The sequence below is a fragment of the Excalfactoria chinensis genome, chromosome 2, assembly GCF_039878825.1.
Source record: "Excalfactoria chinensis isolate bCotChi1 chromosome 2, bCotChi1.hap2, whole genome shotgun sequence".
Taxonomy (NCBI): Eukaryota; Metazoa; Chordata; class Aves; order Galliformes; family Phasianidae; genus Excalfactoria; species Excalfactoria chinensis.
Window position 1 is genome coordinate 99,011,405 of NC_092826.1, and position 22,667 is coordinate 99,034,071.

The following is a 22,667-nucleotide window of genomic DNA, read 5'->3' on the forward strand; positions in this document are numbered from 1 at the left end:
GAACAGCCTCGCTGCACATCAAATCTGATTCTGGTAGCAGTAACAATAAGACAGAAGAGTGGAAGCACCTTTTGTAATGCTTTGGGAAACTGAAGATTTTGAAAATTCAGTGAGATTACTGACTCACCCTTCAATGCACATTAAATAGCTATCATCTATGCTTACGCAAGCAACAGTCTAATTGCTACCTTAGAGGTGAAATGCCTTGTAGCAGACTTGTTCTACTAAAACTGATCCTGCTGCCAAAAATAAGTTGGCAGCCTTCACTCACATTTTGCATTAGATTGATGTAATGCCTTAAAAACATCTTGTATTAGTGACCTATTATTATTCATAACTAAGGCTTATTGATTTCTTTGGAAAAAAATACTGAAATTGTTGGTCCAAGTTCAACAAACCCTCAGTTCTGCTGTTAAAATGCAGCTCCTCTTTGTGCCAGGCATGTTCCTGACTGTTTGTTCAGCTACTGCTATTCATTTAAACCTTGATATCCAAGGGGTCTTAAAAAATAAATAACTAAGGTTGAAAACATCATGCCAGTGTCATTTGCTTCAGTCACCCTGCTTCCTCTTGAGACCAAAATGACACAGAGAACCATAAGAACTGCGTGTGTCGGTTGTGACAGTAGTAGAAAATCCTACTACTCAATTCTACACCCAAAAGGTATTAAAGGAAACTGCGTACTGCATATTGCTGGCACTGTCTGCTGTAACATCTACAGCAATGCAGTGGGAATGTTAAACACAGCAGTGTACCTGTTACAGGCTGTAGTGTTGTGCACACTTCCTGTCTAGTTTTTTTTTTAGGTTTTGTGAAAAAATAAATAAAAGTATACGTGTGGCTGTTTGGAGTCACTCCAGAGGTCTGAGACTTGATCTGGGACTTGGTCTCAGTTGCCTGAAGGCGATGATTAGGGAAACAGAGATGTACAACGCAATAAGCAGCAGGGTGATCCTTCCCCTGCCATATACTCCCACCTTCCTCCCAGTTGTTGTTTTTTTTAAGTGAAGATAGATTTTGAATGGGTGTTTAAAACAGCCAGATTTCACAGTTACGGGATCCCACATGTGCTGTTTTGACAACCCAGTTTGCAACCTCCAGTCTAACCCCAGCATGGGTAAGAAATATGACACAGTGATTTAACACTGCACATTTTCTCTGTGAATCAGCACATGTATCTAGGGCAAAATTGTCTTCATCCTCAAAGCTACAATACTATGAGCAGGATACATCGCATCCACATGTAATTCGTTACCCGTTTTTGGCTCATGTATCTCTGCCTCTTTGCATAAGGCTGTATCCTTTTACACTTCCAAATATTAACTCTATTTTGAAAGGGGGGATTTTATGGTTTTATTCGCTTTTACCACTCTAGGAAGAAAAGAGTAAGCCTTCCACTGTATCTTTATGCTTCTTCAATGCCTTCAGCAGGATTGCTCTCACAGACTTCTATGTGGCTTCTGCTGCTTACTAAGTAAGAAAAAAAACAACACTGCAGATTGCAGGGACTCAAAAGCACTGTATGGGAAGTGGATTATATCAGAGCTAAGGATACCTGTCTCTTCACCTTTTCTTGGCTGTTTGCCTGCTGAGTGACCAAGGTTGAATCATTTTGTCATGTCTCAGTGACCCTATCTATAAAACAGGAACACAGATCCTTCTTGGGAAGATTTTCTACTTTCTGTTTTCAGTAGCAAAGGGTTTTACTGTCTATACTCTTCCACTTTATATTTCAAGACCCCTAAGATACACAGTAGAGGACCAAATGAGACATGTAAAAAGATCACAGAACAACAAAGACTATCTACTATGATGAAGAAATAGTATAACAAGAAGAAACAGAAAAAGGCAGAGTGAGGAGATGAATTTACCATGCTCAGCATAACTGCATGGTGTTTTGATGGAGGCATAAAGATCTGGGCGTCTCTTAATGAATGTATCAGAACTGCATGCTCATTTCTTTTATGGCTTTTTAGTTGCATGTTTTTTGTATTGGCACAAATGTATAAATTTGAAAAACTAATCTGGAAAACTGTAAATCACTTAAACAGAGCACAATAATGATTTTATGTCACTGAAAGTTCCTGCTTTCAATACCAAGACTTCAAAAGATGATTTCTTGCTTTTGGTCACAGAGCATTAGTAGATGTCCAGTTAATGCAAGCAGGGGAAAAAAAGGTGACACGTGCACACAAGGTGGTAAGAGATGAAACGTTTACACAAACTGTGCTGGACCTGCAAATTACTATATGCATTCTGTGAAAATTTAGGATATTAATGTGAACTGGAATGAACCATGAAATGAAGTATTTGACCAGCCTGAAGAAAAGGAAGCACTTTGAAAAGCAGACTGAGCGATGCTCACAGCTCCTACAGTTTCCCAATATGAAACAACTGAACCTACCATAACAGCCCAAGCGCTGTGGCTTTGCTAATTAGCTGCCCTTCAGTAGCACACTGCTTAATCAGAACGGCAGCTTTAGAAGTCTCTCCCAGCCTCACAGAAAGGTGTTTCAGCAAAAGCTGAAAAGCTGTAGAAAGATATATTAAATGTGCTTTTCTTACTTCATCTCGTTAAAAGTATAAATGGAAGAGAGAACTAGTTCACCATCTCCTCTTTCCTGTTTTCTTTGCCCCCTCCTGGTCCATGCATTCTCTGGGGAACCACGCTGGCTTAATTTAATTGTACGTGTGAGGGATAAAGAGCTCAGGTTTCAGTGAGACCTCAGGTTGTGGCAACTATCATCAGCAGCTGGGGCTGGAGCTGAGATCTCCGGAAGAGCTGCAGGAAGAGTCTGCAGGTCTCAATAGAGCTTAATAGCTTGTTAGTTTACACTCCTCTAAAGTGAAGGGCAGCACTTTGGCAAGGAAAACATCCGGTTCTCATATGGAGACAGTAGCAAATAAACCGGAAAAAAATAAAAATAAAAATAAAAGCCCATCAGGTGTGACCCGCAGAAGAGCTGCCAGGAAAGTGAAAAAAAAAATAAAAGAAATGAACATCCTTTATCTTCAGGTAGCTGCCAGTTTCCTTGTGCCCTGGAAGGGCTCCTTCAAAGCACCACAGTAGAAGCCTGAGTCAGAACTACCCTCAAAATGAGTGCAAACTGGGCACCGTCCAGAGTCTGGCCCCATGACAGTCACTTCTCTCTCATCATCTCTGCCATTGGAGCTGACAGATGCTGTGCGCTGAGGCCCCACAAGGAACCATGCTAGTTACAGTGCAACAAGGCAGGTAATACAGTCATATTTTACACTTTTGAAGCCAGCTACATGGCTGCCAACCCTTTAAGTAGAGTGCATAAGCTTTGCTAATAGGGATGCTTAGAGGTAGGTTTTTGAAATGGCTCTCCTTTGACTCATGTCGTATACACCAGATTTGCTTTCACACCATTCTGAATCTCTCCCTCAAGTCTCAAAACTTCCACAGATTATCCTTTGCCTTCGGATGTGGAGTTTGATTGCTTGCCCAATTAACACAGGTGGGTGGAAAATAACAGACCCAAATCCACAAAGTGGAATAATTACCAGAAAAAGATATCTCAGGATCCCAAAAGACTTTGGGGAGAGTTGTGGGAAGCAGAAAACTCACACACCATGCATGATGGTATGAACGGCCTGTGGGAAATAAACCTTCAGTAAGTCAGCATTGCCAGTTTTCTCTCATTATACTGTATTTGGCATGGCTTCCTATCCTGAGTGCCTCTGAAACAGAAAACCCCAGATAGGAGCAAGGATTAGCTGAACTGCACTACCAGAAAGCTGACATACTTTGGGATGCAACAAGCTCTGGAGTGATGTAGCTGTTGCAACACCCACGCAGTGAGCAGGGCTCCATACAGTGGGCAGAAGGGAGGCGGAAAGAGAAAGTGAGTAAGGAAGAGGTGGGCAGCAGTGCCGACCATTTAAACAGAGGCAGCTGTCAGCACTACTTCTCCACAGGACCTCACATGGCTTGCATGGATGGCACTGCTCGGTAAGCATGTTCTCAGTTATTTCTCACCTAGAGAGAATTCTGAGGAGGAGGAAGATGGGGAGAACCCAATGCAGCAAATCCCCTTTTTCTCCTGCAGACAGTGTCGATAAGCTGAAGAGTTAGCGTTGATAATAGTAAGTGCTGGTACATCTAGTTCAAGCACAGCATGAGGGATTCAAAAGGTGGCGACAACTGGCCAAATTCTAGAAAACTGTATCTCTCAAGATATGAATATTTTAACCAGAGTAGGAAGAAGCAACAAAATAAAAAGCCACCTCATTTTCTCTAAGCCGTTCCATCTGTATGGCTGAAATGCTTTAGATAAAAACAGCATCCAGTGAACGTGAAAAAAGACAAAATTCTCCTCTGAGGACTGGTAGTATAAGTGCACAATCCAACTATTATCATATCAGAGCTACCATCATGACTGGCATGTCTCAATATACTTACCTTATGCAACTACTTCAAACATAATAAAATACTATTACTTTCAGGCTGAAAAGGTTATTTTTGTTACAGTCTAGATGCTAGTTCACTTAGTCCATCCTATGAGAGATGTTACATGAAAAAGTAGAGATTATTACTGAGATAACCCCTCTGTCAGTCCTTATAGAGAGCTCCTCTGATCTAGTCCAAAAATAAGATTACCCAGAGGCTTTAATGAACTATACTTAATTGATATGAGGTATTAACTGCACCCTCATAAGAGAGATAATATCTTTTCCTCAGACATGTATCATTCATATCCTCACATAAATCTAGTGTTTGTCGAATGTGCTCATTTATATCATCTTACAAAATGTCAGACAGATCAGTCCTTTCTCCAGCTTCTAATTTCGTGATATAATGGATATGTACATTCACTGTTGCCAGGTAGCAGATCTCAGCCTCAACAACATCATTCTTTTCGATTTCCACACTAATTATTGACAGATTATACGATATTAATTAAGAATAGCCTGAAAAAGCATGCCTCACTGCCAAACATAGGGATTATCTGGCACAGCAAAGGAAGACAAATAGTCATTGTGGGGAAATGGAAGAATTGATTGAGGAACTTTTAGGACTTTGGAACGTCCTTCTCTTTGCAACAAGCAAGTTCAAGAGAAGGCTTAACTCCATCCCTTTCTCCATTCCAACTGTCTCACTAGAGCGGGGTAAAGACATCCACTGTGGTTAGAAATAGTCAAAGCCAGGACAAATGACAGAATAAGCCCCTACATCTGGATGGCCCAGCAGAGCAGCACAAGTAGCTGAGGAAGGGACAAAGTCATCGGGCTCAGCTTCTTCTGCATAAATCCTTTTAGCTCCATCCAAACGTTGGACAAAATCTTTCCAAAGTACAAGACAGACAGGACCTCTCTGAGTCAGTGTTTTTGAATTGGCTCTGAACAAGTATCCTAGGCTTTGCTCATGCTGAGGGTCATGTGGAGCTTCTGCTGGCACTAGTGCATGTCTGCAACCACACTACGTGCAACAGCCCTCACTGTCTGTGGGGACCAGTATTCCTAAGGAAGGCTTTGCGATACTGAGGTGAGTAAGAGAAAAGGGAGACATGCCATGCTTGGCAACAGCAGATGAGAGGACCATAATCCTTATAGCAAGTAAATTGCAGAGCCTCCCTTGAGGCTGATGATAAGATTCCCCTGGGGGTCAGGTGTCAGCTCTTTGCAGAAAAAAAGAGTCTGGTCTGTACTTTTGGAAAAAGAGCATTAATGTTACATAGTACGAGGTCCAGCATCTGCTATGGATAAACATTTGAAAGGTTGCCGGTCCTGAGAAACTTATTCCATGAGACTGCAAAAAAAAAAAAAGCATCTTAATTCTCGTACTATTTGCTGAATACAAAATTGTGGGAGTGAAAAATTCACACAGCGTTAATACGAAAGTGAATGACTGTCTCACAGCATCTCATAAATATACAACGAGCAAGTTTCTGAGCTGATACTATTTCAAAGAGCTGCCATCCAGCTGTATGAACACTCATTTGCACACATATGTAGATCAAAGGACTCTCTCTGCACTTGGCAATTTTTGCAATGTCTGCCTACCACAAAACCTTTTCCCGAGTTGGTGTTGTAACTCACAGTCATATTTCCAACAGGTGAGATCAAAGGGCATCAAGTTGGAAAAAAAACTAAGATTTCTCCATCTACCTATTCATACAGACTGCTTCTATAACCAGAAGAAACAGAAGGCCAAACAGGAGACAAGCTTCTAACAAGCAGCAGCCACCCACCTGTTGAATGCAATGAGAAAGAAGCTCTGTCTGATTCTGCACAGGTGAAATGCTGGAGATTACATACTCCCTGTGAAAAGGTGTACATGCTGATGCTTGCTTTCCCATCTTCTCTGTCCAGTTTCTTTCCTATTTCCAGGCACATAAAATGAGGGATTATTGATTTCCAGGCTATATCGCAGGCTCTGATTATTCAGTGAGGTCACAAGGGGTTAACTAGAGGGGGTGATTTGTTGTTGTTCAACAGCTAGAAAGATTCCTAGCAGCCAGTCCAACCTTGCTTACCTTATGTACACCTGGAGGTTCCGGAACAGGAATGCACTTTCTTGTCTGCAGCCCCTCAAGAGTTAAAGCTCTCCTCTCCAGTACCAGAAGTTTTCAGTTCCCATCCATACCAACAGGATTCTGAGGGCACTGAATGTTCAACAGAGGCTCCTGGCACCTTCCAGGAGGTTGTCCTGGAAGGACAAAGACAGTGGCAAATGTGAGACTGGTAGATTGAATGCTTTTTCTACCTCCCTCCTGAGAGAAAGTGCTCCTTTTCATGTTGTCCCTTTCATTATATTTCAGACTGCACGCAATCTTTCCATAGTAAAACATCTTCACCTGCAGTCAAATCATTTAAATATTCAGCATTTTTTTAGATCCATATCTTTTGATGTCTATAGAGGCCCATTCAAAAGCCTGAGGTGTCTTTGTCATTAAATGGGGCTCTACAGATGAGCACTGGCATCCAGTAGGCCTTCTCAGGAAAACGGCTGTCATGCAAGCATCGTATTAGGATTAAAAACAAAACCCTCTCAGAATCTTATCTGGGCTTGAATTAATATCCTGTACATCCGACTTCCTGTTTGTTCTGTGCACCCTAGCTGCAATGTTCCTAATCTCATGCTGTTTCTGTAATTGTGTGGAAAAAGGCCATCAGATTCAGAGCACTGTTTCCCATAATTCTGAATTACATTTATAGACGAAGGCACTCCAGGGTACAGCGCACGCTTATCTTCCTGCACTTTAAAACATGGCAGGGGTACCGCAGTTCTGGACGAAAGATGCATTAGCAGAGTCATGCGGTGACAAATTGCATAACACCTGCTTTTACTAGGCTTCATTCTCGTCTGCTATTAGCTTCTGCTTTCATGAGCTATGTATTTCACACGCAAAAGAGTGAAAGCAAACTTGGCTAAGGTAAGGTTGTAAATAAATGCCAGTATATTAAGTCAAAAAAGCTTTAGAGAATGCCAGCGTCAACAACCAGCAACACACAGAAGAGTGAAAAGGTAAAGATTACACAAACAAAACTGGTGGTACCTGAAGCCATGTGTCACTCCATGCAGCACCACTGGGCAGAAGCTTGTGTCTGTCACCACCATCAGGTTGCTGACTCACAAAACCCAACGCATAGGCCAGACAGGGTAGGAAAACAGCTGTAAAAAAAGAGCCAAAAATGAACACGTACATACATTAATAAATAAATAACTAGGACTGAAAGAAGGAAAAAGAACAGAGGCGGATCTGGATGAAGGAATATAGAGAACTAGCTAAAAAAAGAAGGGGGGATTAGAATTTAAAGATAGTAATCAAAACAGTGTTACTAGCAGGAACAGGGAGGTAATTGTCCCCCTGTACTCGGCATTGGTGCGGCCACAACTTGAGTACTGTGTTCAGTTTTGGGCCCCTCACTGCAAGAAAGACATTGAGGCCCTGGAACATGTTCAGAGGAGGGCTACGAAGCTGGTGAGGGGTCTGGAGCACAGGCCTTATGAGGAGCGGCTGAGGGAACTGGGATTGTTCAGCCTGGAGAAGAGGAGGCTCAGGGGAGACCTTATTGCTCTCTATAACTTCCTGAAGGGAGGTTGTGGTGAGCTGGGGGTCGGCCTCTTCTCTCGTGTAATCAGTGATAGAACTAGAGGGAATGGTTTCAAGCTGCGACATGGGAGGTTCAGGCTGGACATTAGGAAGTATTTCTTCTCAGAAAGGGTAGTCAGGCATTGGAATGCACTGCCCAGGGAGATGGTAGAGTCACCGACCATGGGAGTGTTCAAGAAACGTTTGGATGTTGCGTTGAGGAATATGGTTTAACTGGGAAGTATTGGTAATGGTTGGACTAGATGATCTTCTAGGTCTTTTCCAACCTGAAAAATTCTGTGATTCTGTGATTCTGTGAAAAAGAGACACAGAAATGTAGGAAGGAATGACAAGACCCAAATATTGAAGTTGGGCTTTTTCCAGAAAGTAAATGGAAAGAGAGGAGCAATGGATAAATATTTTAATTACAAGAGGAAAGCTAATGATAATGAAAAAGAAAACGGTCTGTTCTGAGTACACTCCTTGTACCAGCACCACAAGGGCTCACCTCCTAATGCTCAGGGGATCTCGGGATGTTCCCTTCTGCATTTCTCAGAACTGATAACATTTAAAACAAATAAATAAATACATCTTGTTTTGTTCAGCACAGAATGCAACTGATATTTTCAGTGCACAGACAAAACGTGGGTATATGACTTCTGTGCCTCTGAGTCATGGGAAATAACACTGTAATGTCACTGGTGTGGCATACATGCCACTGCTAATAGAAGACTGGGGCTGCTAGATTTGTTGATATGGGAGAGCAGGGCTGTCACTGTTCTCCGAAGCACCAATAGCCCTTGTTACTCAGACAACTCTTCTCTTATACCATCAGCAAATCTTAACTGCAAGCCCTCTGCTGTGCTGCTGGACACTGCTGCTGTTTTCCATGTGAGATGCTGGGGTCTCCTTCAGAGACGGGGCTGGGGCTGGTGGATGAGGCACGGCACGATCTCAGAGAAAAAAAAACAATATGCCCATTTCTGAAAACATCCATTTCTTGCTGTGACACAGATCCATGTTACAGCACTACATACGCCAGTCACGTCCCCTTTTCCCCAACTATAAGACAATAAGATAACTGTACTTACAAATCTCTTTAATTACCATAAGGGACAGGACATACAGGATGGCAAAGCATCCTCTGATGCTACAAAGAGGGAGTTAGCAACATGAAAATATAGAGGACGGGCATCTGGCTGCCCATTTTGCCTAATGAGCTCCTCTGCATCTCTCAGAGCATTCTGGGAGGTGTGCTGCTGGCTTCAGTAATATTGTTATGCAAGGTGAAGGAAACAATACTATATTTAAGGCAATGACCTGAAACCCAAAGAATTCAGTTTTAGCTCTGAGTCTGCTACAGATTTCTCACTAGCTTTGACTTAGCCATTTAATCTTTCTGCACCTCAGTTATCCCATTAGAAGAATCACGAGATAACCCCTTTAACTCACATGAGTGTTGTAGGTACATTCAAGTTGCTGAGAGCTCTGATACTAAGATGATTTAGGCTATAAGAATCCATAAGTGTATTAGGAGTTCTGTAGCTAGCTGATTCCTATTTCATAACATCCTCTAAAACTGGCTCATGGAATTCTTAATCCATAGATAAATGCATTTTAATCCCCGAATCTAGTCAATGGCACTGCCTTCCTTCATGATCAGCACTCACACATAAAGAAATATATCTGTCCCAAACTATCTGGATACTACTGGGTGAAGAGAAGCCAGAAAATGGGGGAAATGAGATAAAAATCATAAACACAATTCAAATCATTCATAATTCACTAGTGTCTCGGGCGGTGTTTTTAAACTTCCCATAAGTCAGTCTTCACATAAATCTGCACATGCAAAATGTCAGTCGTGTCAATTGCATTTTATAGTTCAGAGGCCAGGCTATGAAAATTGTACTTTAAAAGAGTAAAGTTAGTTTCAAACTGAACTATGAACAGAAGAAATTTTTTTGCAATGCATAAAGTAAGCATGTTTTTTTTTATAACTGTAGCTGATCTCAGTTTCACAAAAGCAGCGAGGATCTTGAGAAATGCATACTCCAGAACAAAGAGGATATAAATTACAATGAGAAGAATATAACTAGTAAAAACACTGAAGCAAAGGACTACATTGTGTTGGATATGAAGAAACCTGTCACAGATGAAACTTCAGTCTGAATGCAGTGAACTTACTGAAATGAGTGTATTGCTTGTGTAGTATGACTAATGCAATCATCCTGTCCATGTGACTTGACAAGAGCTTTCTGTAGGTGAGATTTAAGGTGAGAATTTAATAACATCATTGAGCTAGAGCTAATGTCATCCGGCACTTTAAATCTCTCAGATGGAAAGTTATCAGCAGATAAAAACCTTTTGTTGAGTTCAGTTAGTGATTCAGAAAGGTAAATCTGCTGAAATAGAATGACTGAAATGAAAGGTAGTGTTAACATTCATGCTTTTGCAATAAAGAATGAATTTAGGAGATCAGGAAGGCAGGTGCATAGAGCCCAAGATAAAGCAAAGCACAACCTGGGCAGATGCTGTTTTAGACTTATTTCCATCTTTTCTCTTTAAAACAGAAGACAAACAAAAACGAGAAAAATGCAAAAACAAACAAACAAACAACAAATCCCTTCACTTCAGTATTTCACAACCAAGTGTCTTTTAAGTAGGTAATCAACTAATATTCTTCTATTTGTCTGTAGCCTTTGACGCAGGCAAATGCCCATGTGGAAATGGTATAAAACAATAAAGCATACTTCATCTGGAAACCTAAATAAGCCATAAACTGTGAAGAATGAGTGAACTGGGCTCTTATTTCATAAATCATTAGTTCCATTCTAAGGAATCATGACTTCTAGCCTTTCTGCAACCTGAATTTGACAGCAAAGCTTTATCAGACTATAAGAGGAAAGATGAAATAACACCATCAGTATTTCAAAAATGAATGAGGAATTTTCGAAATGAATGACTGAGCTTTTTCTGTGAGGAGACATTTAGGCCTAAGCATAGCACCAATAGCAAAAGCAAACAAAGAAAAGAGAGCCCTTGGAAGTCTTAGCGATTGAGGGCATGGTTGGGTGACAACACAAAATAAGCAGGGCATAACAGAGATAAAACAATAATGGACTGGAGGCCCTTCAGAAAACTTTCCATCATCTTAATATCCTTGAATATCTTTCCAGAAGTTTTTGAAGTACCTCCACCTTGGATTCTTACAGTCAGCTCATTAGAAGGCAGTTTAATAGAAAGAATCTTCAAGATTCAGAGTGAATCTGCAATATATTAATACTGGCTTTATTTGATACGTGATTCTCTAGATGACAGAAATGCAGGGTCTTCATCAATACTGACATGAGAAAAGCATCTGATGAAACACCACATGATGTTTATAAAGCAGGTGAAGTGCAAGGAATGAAATGAGTTTAAAAAGGAAGTTCTTGGGTGAAACAGAGCTGGCTGCTTCTGTACCTTAAGAATCAGCGGGCACCATTCATGACTCATGTTTCCATATAATGACTTCAGTTAAAAACAAGACTGATCTATGATGCTTGCTGAGAGATGTCATCAGTAAAGATGAATATCAGAATAGTGTGATGAGAATCTGAGAATTCAAGAGCAGGAATAGCTGAAATTGAATCAAGTAGCATAGTACAAAAGTGGCATCATCTTGCACTTAGAGTTTACTAACAAGAAGTCCATTTCTAAGCAGACAACTCAGAGGACAGGACCGAGTTCACGAAAAAATGCATACAGTCTTCAGAAATTATCAGTGACAGCATACAGATCATAGATGCCATAGGCATCCATCTGCAGTATGGTTCAAGGCATTCATATTTAAAGGAAAATGAAGATAATTTGAAACTAGATCAGGACATTATGATAATTAAGGAAATTAACAGCTTTCTTCCAAAAGATATGAAACAAAGGACTCAAAGAGATATGAATGCTACCCACAGATATCAGAGCCTACCAGGGAAAAATTACTTATGCTAAATGATAACACTGGGCACACAAAAAAGCATTAATTTGTCATGATCAGATATTTAGACGGAGATCAGAAAAGGAGAGAGGTGAAAGAACTGTCTTCTTCTGCAAAAATGGTAACAAGAAACTAAATAGAAAGACCAGCTGCCAAAATAGTGGACTTGACAGGGAAGGGGAAAGAAAAAGGGAATGGGAAGGGAAAAGATCTCTTCCTTTGCCCCCTGATTGCTATCCTAATTCCAGTAAGAGTAGGTTTCTGAGATCTGTTAGTGTTTAAGAACTCCAGAGGATTTTGGTTTAGAAAACCTTTGAGGCAGAGGAATTCAACTTAATATTATTTATTGTAATGACTACATAGCCCCAGCAATACTGCATGATGCTTTTTGTTTGTTTGTTTGTTTGTTTCTGGGTTTTTTACTGTGTTTGTTGTTGTTGTTGTTTCAGTCTGGCATGCCCAGACTGGCATTACATAGGTAGGCTACTCTGAAAGTAATGCTTCCTATTTATTTTCATGGAAACCACAACCAATAACAAAGAGCACGATGACGTTATTTGATAGAACAAATTCTCGGCTACAGAACTGTATTTTTCAACAGTCACCACCATTAGCTATGCATTTTCACCTGCAATGAACACGAGCCTGCGTGCTGCAGTCAAAAATCTGCTCTACTGCTGCACCACCAACACACATTTCTGACATCATGAGCCAATATAATAAAACAGGAGGCATTACTTTCAGAGCAGCCCTCGTATAACGAGTTCTCAGATGAATAACAAAGTGGATTCCCAAGTGCTGTGATTCAGCAGACTATACATCCTTGTTGTTCTTGTTGTTTCTTTCTACTTTGTTATGCTATACTTTCTTTGCCTTATTCCCTTCATTTTGCTCTGCAAAATTGCAATCGTTTGGATTAATATTTTGCTATATGCTATCATCATAATTATTTTCATATTTCATTATGTTTCTACACAGCTTTGAAAGCTTCTTTTATATATATATATAATCTCCTATATTTTATAAGTCTTTTCCCAGATAAAAGATGTCTAGATGAAACACTCATCATTTTCATACTGCTGATTACATCTCATCACCATAGCTCCATCTATCTTTTTAAGTTCTGATTCCTCTTTAAGTCTGGCTGAATTTTTAATCATGACTCATTATGATTATGTCCACTTGGATTTGGTTCTTTTCTACAGAAGTCAACGGCGTCAGTAACTGAACTGTTATCAGGAACAGTAGTAGCAGAAGTTCCTCATTGGTGTCCAAAGCCCATTGTGATCACTGAAGCAACTTAATGATCTTATCAACAGAGTTCGGAGTCCATATTTTAAAGATGCCTTTCTCATTTGCGAGATACTCAGTATTAGAAATTAGACCTGTGCTACTTAAACTTTCCAGTGATCTTCTCATGTATTCTCTTTGCACAGATTTTTGCAGGCTCTTCTAATTAGACCAGAAGTAATTAAGCCACGCAATGCGTTGCTGTGTTCCTGCGGTAGGTGCAGAAAGAAATGCGGGATTAAATGATGTGTGGCTACTGCTGTCTTAAACAGGAAGGATGGTTTTGGTGAGGTTTTAAGTCAGAAATATGATTTTCTACCTGCTTTTATAACACAGCAAAATGAGCAGTCACGAGGCAAGCCCATGACAGGTAGAAATGAGAAATTTTAAGGGCTATTAAACTTTCTAAAAACGTTCCCAGTGGATCAGCATAAATTTATTCAGTGACTACTCCTGTAATTGTGATATAGTGGGAACATTCACGATGTCCAGTGGTTTATTCAGTGAACTTTTAACAGTTTGGTAGTAACCTTGGCTGTCAGGAAGGACCTCTGCATACCTGAGACCCTGCTTCAGGTTATTTTGCACCTATTCCATTTTTCATTATACTTATTTTGTAGACTCTTGTTTTACCTTAAGTTTCTTTGTAGATTTTTTTTTTTTAATTTTTCTGGTGGTTATTCTGTTTTTTAATTTTTCAACTGAAAAAAAAGAGCAGACACCGAAAGAGAGGCAAGGTGACTTTTTTCCTTGGCCTATGGGTAAAATCAGAGCAGTGCAAAGCAATTTAAGTAGCCAGGTAAGGAAATAAAATGCATAAGGTCAGCGTTATTGACAGGCAATCTGCTAAAATCCAACTTAATGCATGGAAATGAGTACAGCCAAGTTGTATTTTGCATTTATATATAAGTTTGGCTTTCCCCACAAAAAAAGACTTCCAATCCAAAGGAAAGGAATGAGTGCACAACCAAAGTTAAGAAGATGGCAAATGTCTGCACTGGGCAGTAAGACTATCATCAGAGCTTTGAATCAACTTTCAGGCAGGACCCGCATCTATCACTTACACCCTGAGTGGCATGTATAATTGCTGTTGACAATATAAAATTTATTCTAGATTTACACTGGGGTTACTGAGAGCAGAGGTCAGTCTTTTAACATGAAATAGGTCCCCTGAGAGACATTTTAGGGTAGCAGAGTGACAATTTGCATCATAAGAGTTGCAATGACACTGACATCAGTAAGTGCCCTGTCAGCATTCTGAGAGAAAAGCAGGCATGAAGTATTCAGATTTTTATTTAGTGCCTTATATACTTGACATGGGAGAAAAAGTTTGAGTTCAAGCATCCAGGTGGTTACACAGCTCTGTCTTTCTGTCCCAGGTACTGCCATGCCATCACCAACCAATAAAAACATCTAAGTCCTCATGGGACCAACATCTTTTGCAAGGAACTCTGAGGCAAATCATAATCCTTTAAAGCACACCTATGCACTGTTCATAGATGCTCCAAGCTTCTTGGAAGGAAACTTGAAGTTTCTCAGCCAGATATCTCTACAGAGTATGCAAAAATATGGAACTAATTTGACAGCCTCCTTGAGTTCAGGAAAGGATGGGAAGGAGTAGAAAGAATTAGCTGTGCCCTTACATGTAGTAGCAGCCATCTCCTGCTTTATTTCTGTATGGAATTTGGCTCTAATTTACACCACCACAGGAGCATGAAAGAGCCATAAAGCCACACTGGCTGACAAGCCAGATTCCCTTCACATAGGTTGTTCATGTACCGCAAAGCCAGAACAAGCAACTCCACATCATTCTTCCCTCCCTCTGGAGGTGATGTAGGCAAATGTCAGCAGCAGCTCACAATTGCAATTCTCCAGCTGCTGGAGCAGCTGCATGGGGCCAGTGCTGATCTGGAAAATATCAGAATACTCTTAAAGCTGCTTTGAATTATTTCACAAGCCGAACCAGCTGGCTTTACTTTCCACAGCAGACCATGCTTGACCCTCTCAGACCCACTGTCAGGATTTTCTTTTCTACAACTCAAATCCCTCCTCACATAGAAAGAAAACCACAGGTGCAGGTTATCTTCTCCAGAGGACGGAGCTACGAGGCTGCTGATGAAGTCAGATATTGAATCTAGGGGGGGAAGCGAGGGGGAAGATTATCTAGGTGCTGCTACCAGCATATTTCTTGTTTCATGAGCATATCTTTAGCAAGTGACTGACAGTGCTTCAGGCACTTTAACCAACTGCTGCCCTCGTTTAGCGCCAAGTTTGCCCAGATCCTTTGCTTCTGCCAATCAAACCTCAAGTTTGCCTTCCAAAGTTTTTCTCAGAGTAAAATCTGTAGTTTTTGCCACGCTGATTTGGAAAGCCATCTGACAGAGCTCTCCTGATCAGCAAGAGGGGAACAAAATATTTCCTGGAATTAAGCTATTCATTAAAGGACTTTCCCTTCCAGGGAAGTATAGTGTAGTTGTTACAGCATGTAATTAGAAGTCAAATGACTAAAGCTTAAATAAAATACCCGCGTGACTGAATTATTAACTTTCTTAGCTATTAATTTGCAATATATACCAACTCATCTCCATCACAGGGATATTGAGAGGCTTAATCACCAAATATATCTGGATCACTATAAAATGTCAAAAAGCTGAATACTTGGTTTTGTGGAGGTGGCCATTTTTGTAAACAATTCTAAATGAACAAGGGAACTGATAGATTTGGAGCTAAAATAAAATGAAAGGTACCCATGGTAGGACTCTCCTTTTTCATGAATCTGGAATAAATTATTGGGAACACATGTAACAACAGCAAGTTGCATTCTATGAGTGAACAACACTACTACTTGAATTAATTTCTTAATAGTCTTAGAAGTGAACCTGACTATCATCAGACATAATTTGTGAATATTTGGAGCCAGGATTCTTCCCTTAGAGAAGAAAAATAATTTTCTGCTCCTACTGAAATTCTTCTCTTACTTGTAAAACACATAATAGTAACTAAAGAAAGAAGTCATCAAACAAAGACAAACATACACAAGAGACCAAAAAAGAACCTGCAGGGGATGGAATCATTTACTTAATAGCGTATTATAGTCACTGGAACTAACACAGACTCCAGCTTTACCTTTACACAAATTTGATCTCATTTAATGAGCCATTTAAGGACAACCTATAAAAAGTCTACATCAACTACAGAATCAAAGTGGTTGAAGTTGGAAGTGACCTCTGGATGCATCCGCTCCAAGCAGAGTCACCCAGGGCAGGCTGCCCAGGCTCACATCCAGATGGGTTTTGAAGACCTCCAAGGAGGGGAGCCCACAGCTATTTGGGAAACTTGTCCAAGTGCTCACAGGGAAAAAATTATAGTTAGATGGAATTTCTTGCAACTCTCTTTGTGATCACTGCTCCATAAGAATCTCCATAAGCCTTTGCTGGACTGCCCAGTATCTGCATGTCTCTTCTGTACTGGGATGCATTTCCAATGCTGAGTAGAGGTGGAGAAGTTTACACTTGTCAAATCCTTATTAAGAATCCTTAAGCAAGCATGTTATTCTTCCATAATCTCTGTTTCATTATCTAATGGTACCTTGGTGCACAGAATTGCCAAGACTTTCTATCCTAATTCCTACGTGCAGTTCTCTCTCCAGAAGGAAACTGGAGACCTGGTCTTGAAGGATACAGAGAAAGCTGAGGTATTCAATGAATTCTTTGCCTCAGTCTTCAACATCAACGGCTCCAGCCACACTGCCCAAGTTGCAGAAAGCAAAGGTAAGAACAGGGAGGAGGAAGGTCTGCCTGCTGTAAGTGAAGATCGGGTTCAAGACCATCTTAAGAACCTGATGGAGCACAAGTCCATGGGACCTGGTAATATCCATCCACAGGTTCTGGGGGAACTGGAAGATGAAGTCACCAAACCACTATCCATCATATTTGAAAGGTTATGGCAGTCTGGTGAAGTTCCCACTGACTGGAAAAGAGGAAACATAATCCCCCATTTTCAAGAAGGGAATGAAAAGAAGATCCATAGAACTACAAGCTACTCAGTCTCACCTCTTTGCCTGGCAAGATCATGTGGCCCTCTGGACACACTCCAACAGGTCCATGTCTCTCCTGTACTGTGGACTCCTCTGGACGCAGTACTCCAGGTGAGGCCTCACCAAAGCAGAGCAGAGGGGCAGGATCACCTCCTTCACCCTGCTGGCCACACTTCTTTTGATGCAGCCCAGGATACGGTTGGCTTTCTGGGCTGTTAGGGCACATTGTTGACTCATTTCCATCTTGCCATTCACCATTACAAAGGCATATAGCAACAGGATGAGGGGAAATGGCTTTAAACTGGGAGAGGATTGATTTAGACTAGATATTAGGAAGAAATTCTTTACTGTGAGGATGGTGAAACACTGGAACAGGTTGCCTAGAAAGTTTCTGGATGCTCCCTCTCTGGTCTAGAGGGAGGCATTCTTGTCTACAGAAGTGTGTTTGGAACTACATGATCTTAAAGGTCCATTCCAGCCCAAATCATTCTATGATTCTATGACTCTTTGATGTTTACAGGACAGGTCCCATGACCATGCTGTTCCTCCACAACCTGTGGAGGAACAACCCAACAGGTGCAGAAGGTGCAGGCAGAAGAAGAGCAGATGAAGTAAGTAGTAGTCACTTGTAAAATGTCTTCTTAAAAACACTTTCTGCTTTCCTCTGTAGGACTCAGTAAGCACAACAGTTTGAAAACAATCCCCAGAACTGTGCAGGTTTGTTCTAGGCCAGTTCCAAGAGAGCATGAATGAGCAGATGTATTGTCCTTACAACCACAATAGCACATGCCCCTTGAAGAAGTTAATTAGGACATTCATTCACATTTCCATCTTAAGTCATCAATTTGTAGCACATTTTAAGTAGATAGTGTATTTGTTATTCTTCTAAAGAAGCAGTCAGCTTAATTATGTTTTGTAGAAATAAGAACCCAACTGATACTGTTGTCATCTGCACTATATGCTACACAAACATGCATACATCCTGGCCTCAAAGAACTTGCAATCCAAATAGGCAGAACAAATACAAAGCGGAGCTATGCAGGTTGGAGAGATTGGCTGTTGCCATCCAAGTGGTTCACAAAGACTCAAAATTTTCAAAGTACGTGAATGACTCCTGTGTCCAGATACAAAAATCTCTGCCTTACTGAGACTTGGTGCTCCTTTAAGACTCGGGAGCACCAAGGTATTGCAGAATGCTACAGTGCAAGTAAAGAAGAACACGACTCAAATTCTGGAAAAAAATTACCAAAAAACAAAAAAGTTAAAATAGTTCTGATTGTATTAGAATGTTAAAACACCCAGTGCCAAACCTCACGGGTAAGAAAAGATAATTCACAAGTGACCCTAACAACCAACTTTGCTTCCAAAAATTTTCCAGAGCTTTACTTATCTCTAACATTTCTCTGCTTGTCTTTGGCTTTTCAGGTGGTTCTTTGCAGATCTTCCTTGCCACTTTCTAATAACAGAAGATGTTTTCTGAAAAATAAGTTGAGATCTGTGAGAGTGACCTACACATGAGATGTCTGTGGCTACAGAAGCAGCACAAAATGCTGAAGGTTATGGAGAAGGAAAAAAAGATCACTTTTTCACCACAAGCATAAAGACCCAGCAGATCCATGATGGATTTCCTGAAAATGCTAAGCGAAATTAGGTGAAGTAAACAGTGTTTGGGGACAGGGTAATAAAAACAAAACGTTTCATAGCAAATTGCAGTGAATACCCTCAGGCCACAACTCAAAAACTCCCGCACAAGAGATACAACATGAACCAGACAACCTTGTACACAGAACAACTATAGGCTTTCCTGCATCTTACAGTCACAGTGGAGTTTGGGGAGGGAGGGGGAGCAGCTGTTAGAGTCACTTAGCTGTGGAAAATCTTTTCCTATTTTGTGGCTTTGCATCCCATTATGTATGCCCTTCAGGGCAAGAATTGATGTAAGCACTGTAAAATCATTTGGCCTGTGGATGGACTTAATGTGTGATAAGCTATATAGCATAGAAACACATCTAGCACGCTTGGAAAGGAGCAGGGACTTAAGGGCTTTATGGCATGCTTACATAGCATCAGCCATTAAGACAAAAGTTACCTCAGCTTTTAAACTGTAAGACTTTTCAAGACAGTATATCTTTAACTAAACAGTTAATAAAGAGTGGGGCACAACGAAGTCCTGGGTGTGACGAGCTTCAATATACTACTGCAACCTAAACATTAACTCACTGCACAAAAGGCTTCAGCTGGGCCAGAAGTTGGGCCCTGATCTCTTCATGAGTAATCCAGAACCTGGAAGATCCTCTTCATTAAAAATACTTGTGTTTTTTTTAATAACAAATAGAAATCACTTTGGGGGTCAGAGGAAAACCAAGTAGTTATTGAGTAAAGTCCACACCTTACAGAAACAGCACAGGTTTCAGAAGTAAGCAGTGTGGACTCAAGAAAATAGCCTACAAATAAATCAGAAAATGCTTAACTTCAGACTCTGTGTCACAGGCAAATGGGAACTAAGATCTGATTATCACACTGACATGTTACAGAAAATTAAAAATAAAAACACTTTCTGCAACTGTCACAGTGTCAAAACAAATATCTGCATATTCAAGCAGATGTCAGATATTGTAGAGGCGTATACGTACACGCAACTTTAAACAGAAAATCCTCTGAAATTGGAGGCATAATCTGTTGGCCTGATTGCAACATCCTCAAATCTTAGTTGGAGGGAAAACTGCTGATTTCATTTTTCTCTTTTTCCATAAGCAGAACCTGACTTCTGTGTACAAATAAACTGAAATAAAAGAATCAATAGCATTTTTAGATAGATCCAGGCCCATCCTGAATGTCGTTATTTTTCCTTTTCATCCTAGTACTGTTATTTGTAAATGTGAAGAGAGTGTTGTATAAACTGTCGTATTTGTATTGCAGCTAGCAGTAATAACAGTATCTTTTACTAAGACTAAATAACGTCTCACTTCTTAAAAAAAAAAAAATATCAAATTTATGGGCTATTTTTCTTGGAAAAAAACAACTGTGGAAAGAACCCATCGATGGCATCTATTTAAATACTCACTATATAAAGTATAGGAACTGCGCCTCTAAGCTGACTTCTTTAAGGCACAGAGTCAGAGACCTAAATATCAAGAAATTGCATGCCCCAGAGGTTTGCTTAGGAAGATGCACTCATTCACCCACAAATGACCAAGGACTGCAGGACTTTACTCCAAAGCTAATGTTCGAGCTTTCTCTTTTCACAGTATCGCTGGTACAGAGCTGCACATGCAAAGGCAGCAGTCAGGGACAACAAACAGGTTTTTCTGTAATCAAAAGTGTCAACATCTCTTACCTGGTGTGAATCCTAAGAGAATCTGAGATATGCCAAAACATCTTCCTATTTTGCCCGCCATGCAAATAACCAGTTTTTCAGTTTTTTACTCAGTTGTCACTTAAGGCAGCTGTTATGCAACCTTTAGGTTTAGCCAAGAAGACAAAGGGACTCTTCACTGCAGACAGCTCCCCTGTAAATGCAAAGAGCCATGGTTCCACTGAAGTCCTCAAAGCAAAGCCACATTTAGCTCTGCTCAAACACTGGTTTGATGTGTGCACTGAACACACTGAGCAGTTCTCAAATAACAAACTAAAATAAAAGGGTCAATACACATCCTGTGTCTGGTGTGAAAGCAACAATGAAAAGTAACATGCACAAGTTAAAAAAAAAAAAATGATTACTAACTCTAAAGACATAGTGATGGGCTCTGAACTAGCAATTACCACTCCAACAAGAGATGTTGGAGTTATAATAGATAGCATTATGAACGTGTCAGCATGGTGCTAAGTAGTTGTCAAAAAGCAATGGAAATTTTAGAAATAACAGAAAGAAATAGAGAACAAAACCAAAAACTATCATTTTGCCCACATCTTGGTTACTGTGTTAAATTCTACTCTCCTCATCTCAGAAAGAATGTAAGTTGACTTAGAAGAAAGACACAGAAACATGAAAGAGAGGATCAGAGGTTTGGCACAGCTTCCCAACAAGGAACAACTAACACAGTGTGATTCCTCACTGAAAAAAGATGGAGGGGGTTGGCAAAATAAGGAAAGGCATGGAGACAACAGCAACAACTGTTCATTTTATGTCCTTGTACTAGAAAGCAAGTAGGCATCGAAGTTCTTAGAATGAGGATGTACCTTCTAAACAAGAACTGAATGTACAGTCTGACCATAGAAGCTGTAACCAAACATGTAGTATTTGGTTAGGATGCTACAAATTCGCAATTGCAAAAGCAGGCCAGAAATAATCATGGATGAGGAAAATAATAAATAAATTCCTTCAAAAGCTAATAAACATGAAGACAGAATACCAGGCTGGAGACCCCAGGCCACTGGAGGCTGTGATAGTCTATCAGCTAAGTAGGATCACACACTTCCCAATATTATTCAGATCAACCTGCAACCACTGTCCAACATAAGATGCAGTGCCCCATGGTCCAATACAGCCACTTCTACGTCCCCGTTCAACCTCTGCTTCCTATGCGGACAAGACAGAGAACCAGGGATGTCTTACAAACAGAAGGTTTCCTGAAGCAGAAGGGCACTTTGCATGCCTAATTTAAGCTCATACTGAAGTCTTACTAGGTTTAATAGAAATAAGGTACAGGCATAAACCCATTCTTAAACTGAGGTGATTTCTGGTATTGGAGGCTTTGTCATTACTATTCATATAAATGTCTCTGCACAATTGCTTTCACCTTCTGTTGCCATTTTCCCAGGTGAAAGCTAAATCTGCATAGTTTGGCAACAAATCATTAAGAGCAGACTGAGTACACACTTCTTTGATTTAATTACATCAAAGCACTGTTGCCAAAGTTGTTTGTCACTAACGCACGGTAGTTTGTCAACCAAATATTCTTAACATCTATACCTTTATACGCAATTCTAAATATTCACTAATGACATTTTCACTTTTGCTGTCACACACTAATGGAGCGGATTTACATCCCAAAGGATTTTCTTCAATGTATATACATGAATATATATATAATAAGAGTCAGTGAGTCTAAGATAGCATTCTACCTGAAGCTTTCACTGACCATGTTCCATTCAGAAGATATAGAGCATAAAAAAATAAAGACCTGAGGGAATTTGTGTGTTCAGCAATGCTAATGACTAAGACTCCAGCCATGTTTTCTAGATGTAATAATATATCCTATAGCCTTTCGGACTAATCAAATGAAAGTAGGGGATTTATGTTCCAGTGTGCTTTAAGAAGAGGGCTTAGAAGATTCCCAGAGTAATTTCATTTGACATTCAAAGCTAT

The 22,667-nt window shown here is 40.3% G+C and overlaps 1 long non-coding RNA gene across 1 annotated transcript in view; it reads right to left on the reverse strand.

The window, feature by feature from the left end:
- The window catches only part of LOC140249176 (uncharacterized), an 87,666-nt gene that overhangs the window by 60,184 nt on the left and 4,815 nt on the right, over positions 1–22,667 (reverse strand). Inside the window, exons 2-4 of the long non-coding RNA XR_011902956.1 lie at positions 7,524–7,639; positions 6,501–6,673; positions 6,216–6,344 (exon numbers count right to left, since the gene is read on the reverse strand). This is a non-coding gene — a long non-coding RNA (uncharacterized lncRNA). The remainder of the gene's footprint in view (positions 1–6,215; positions 6,345–6,500; positions 6,674–7,523; positions 7,640–22,667) is intronic.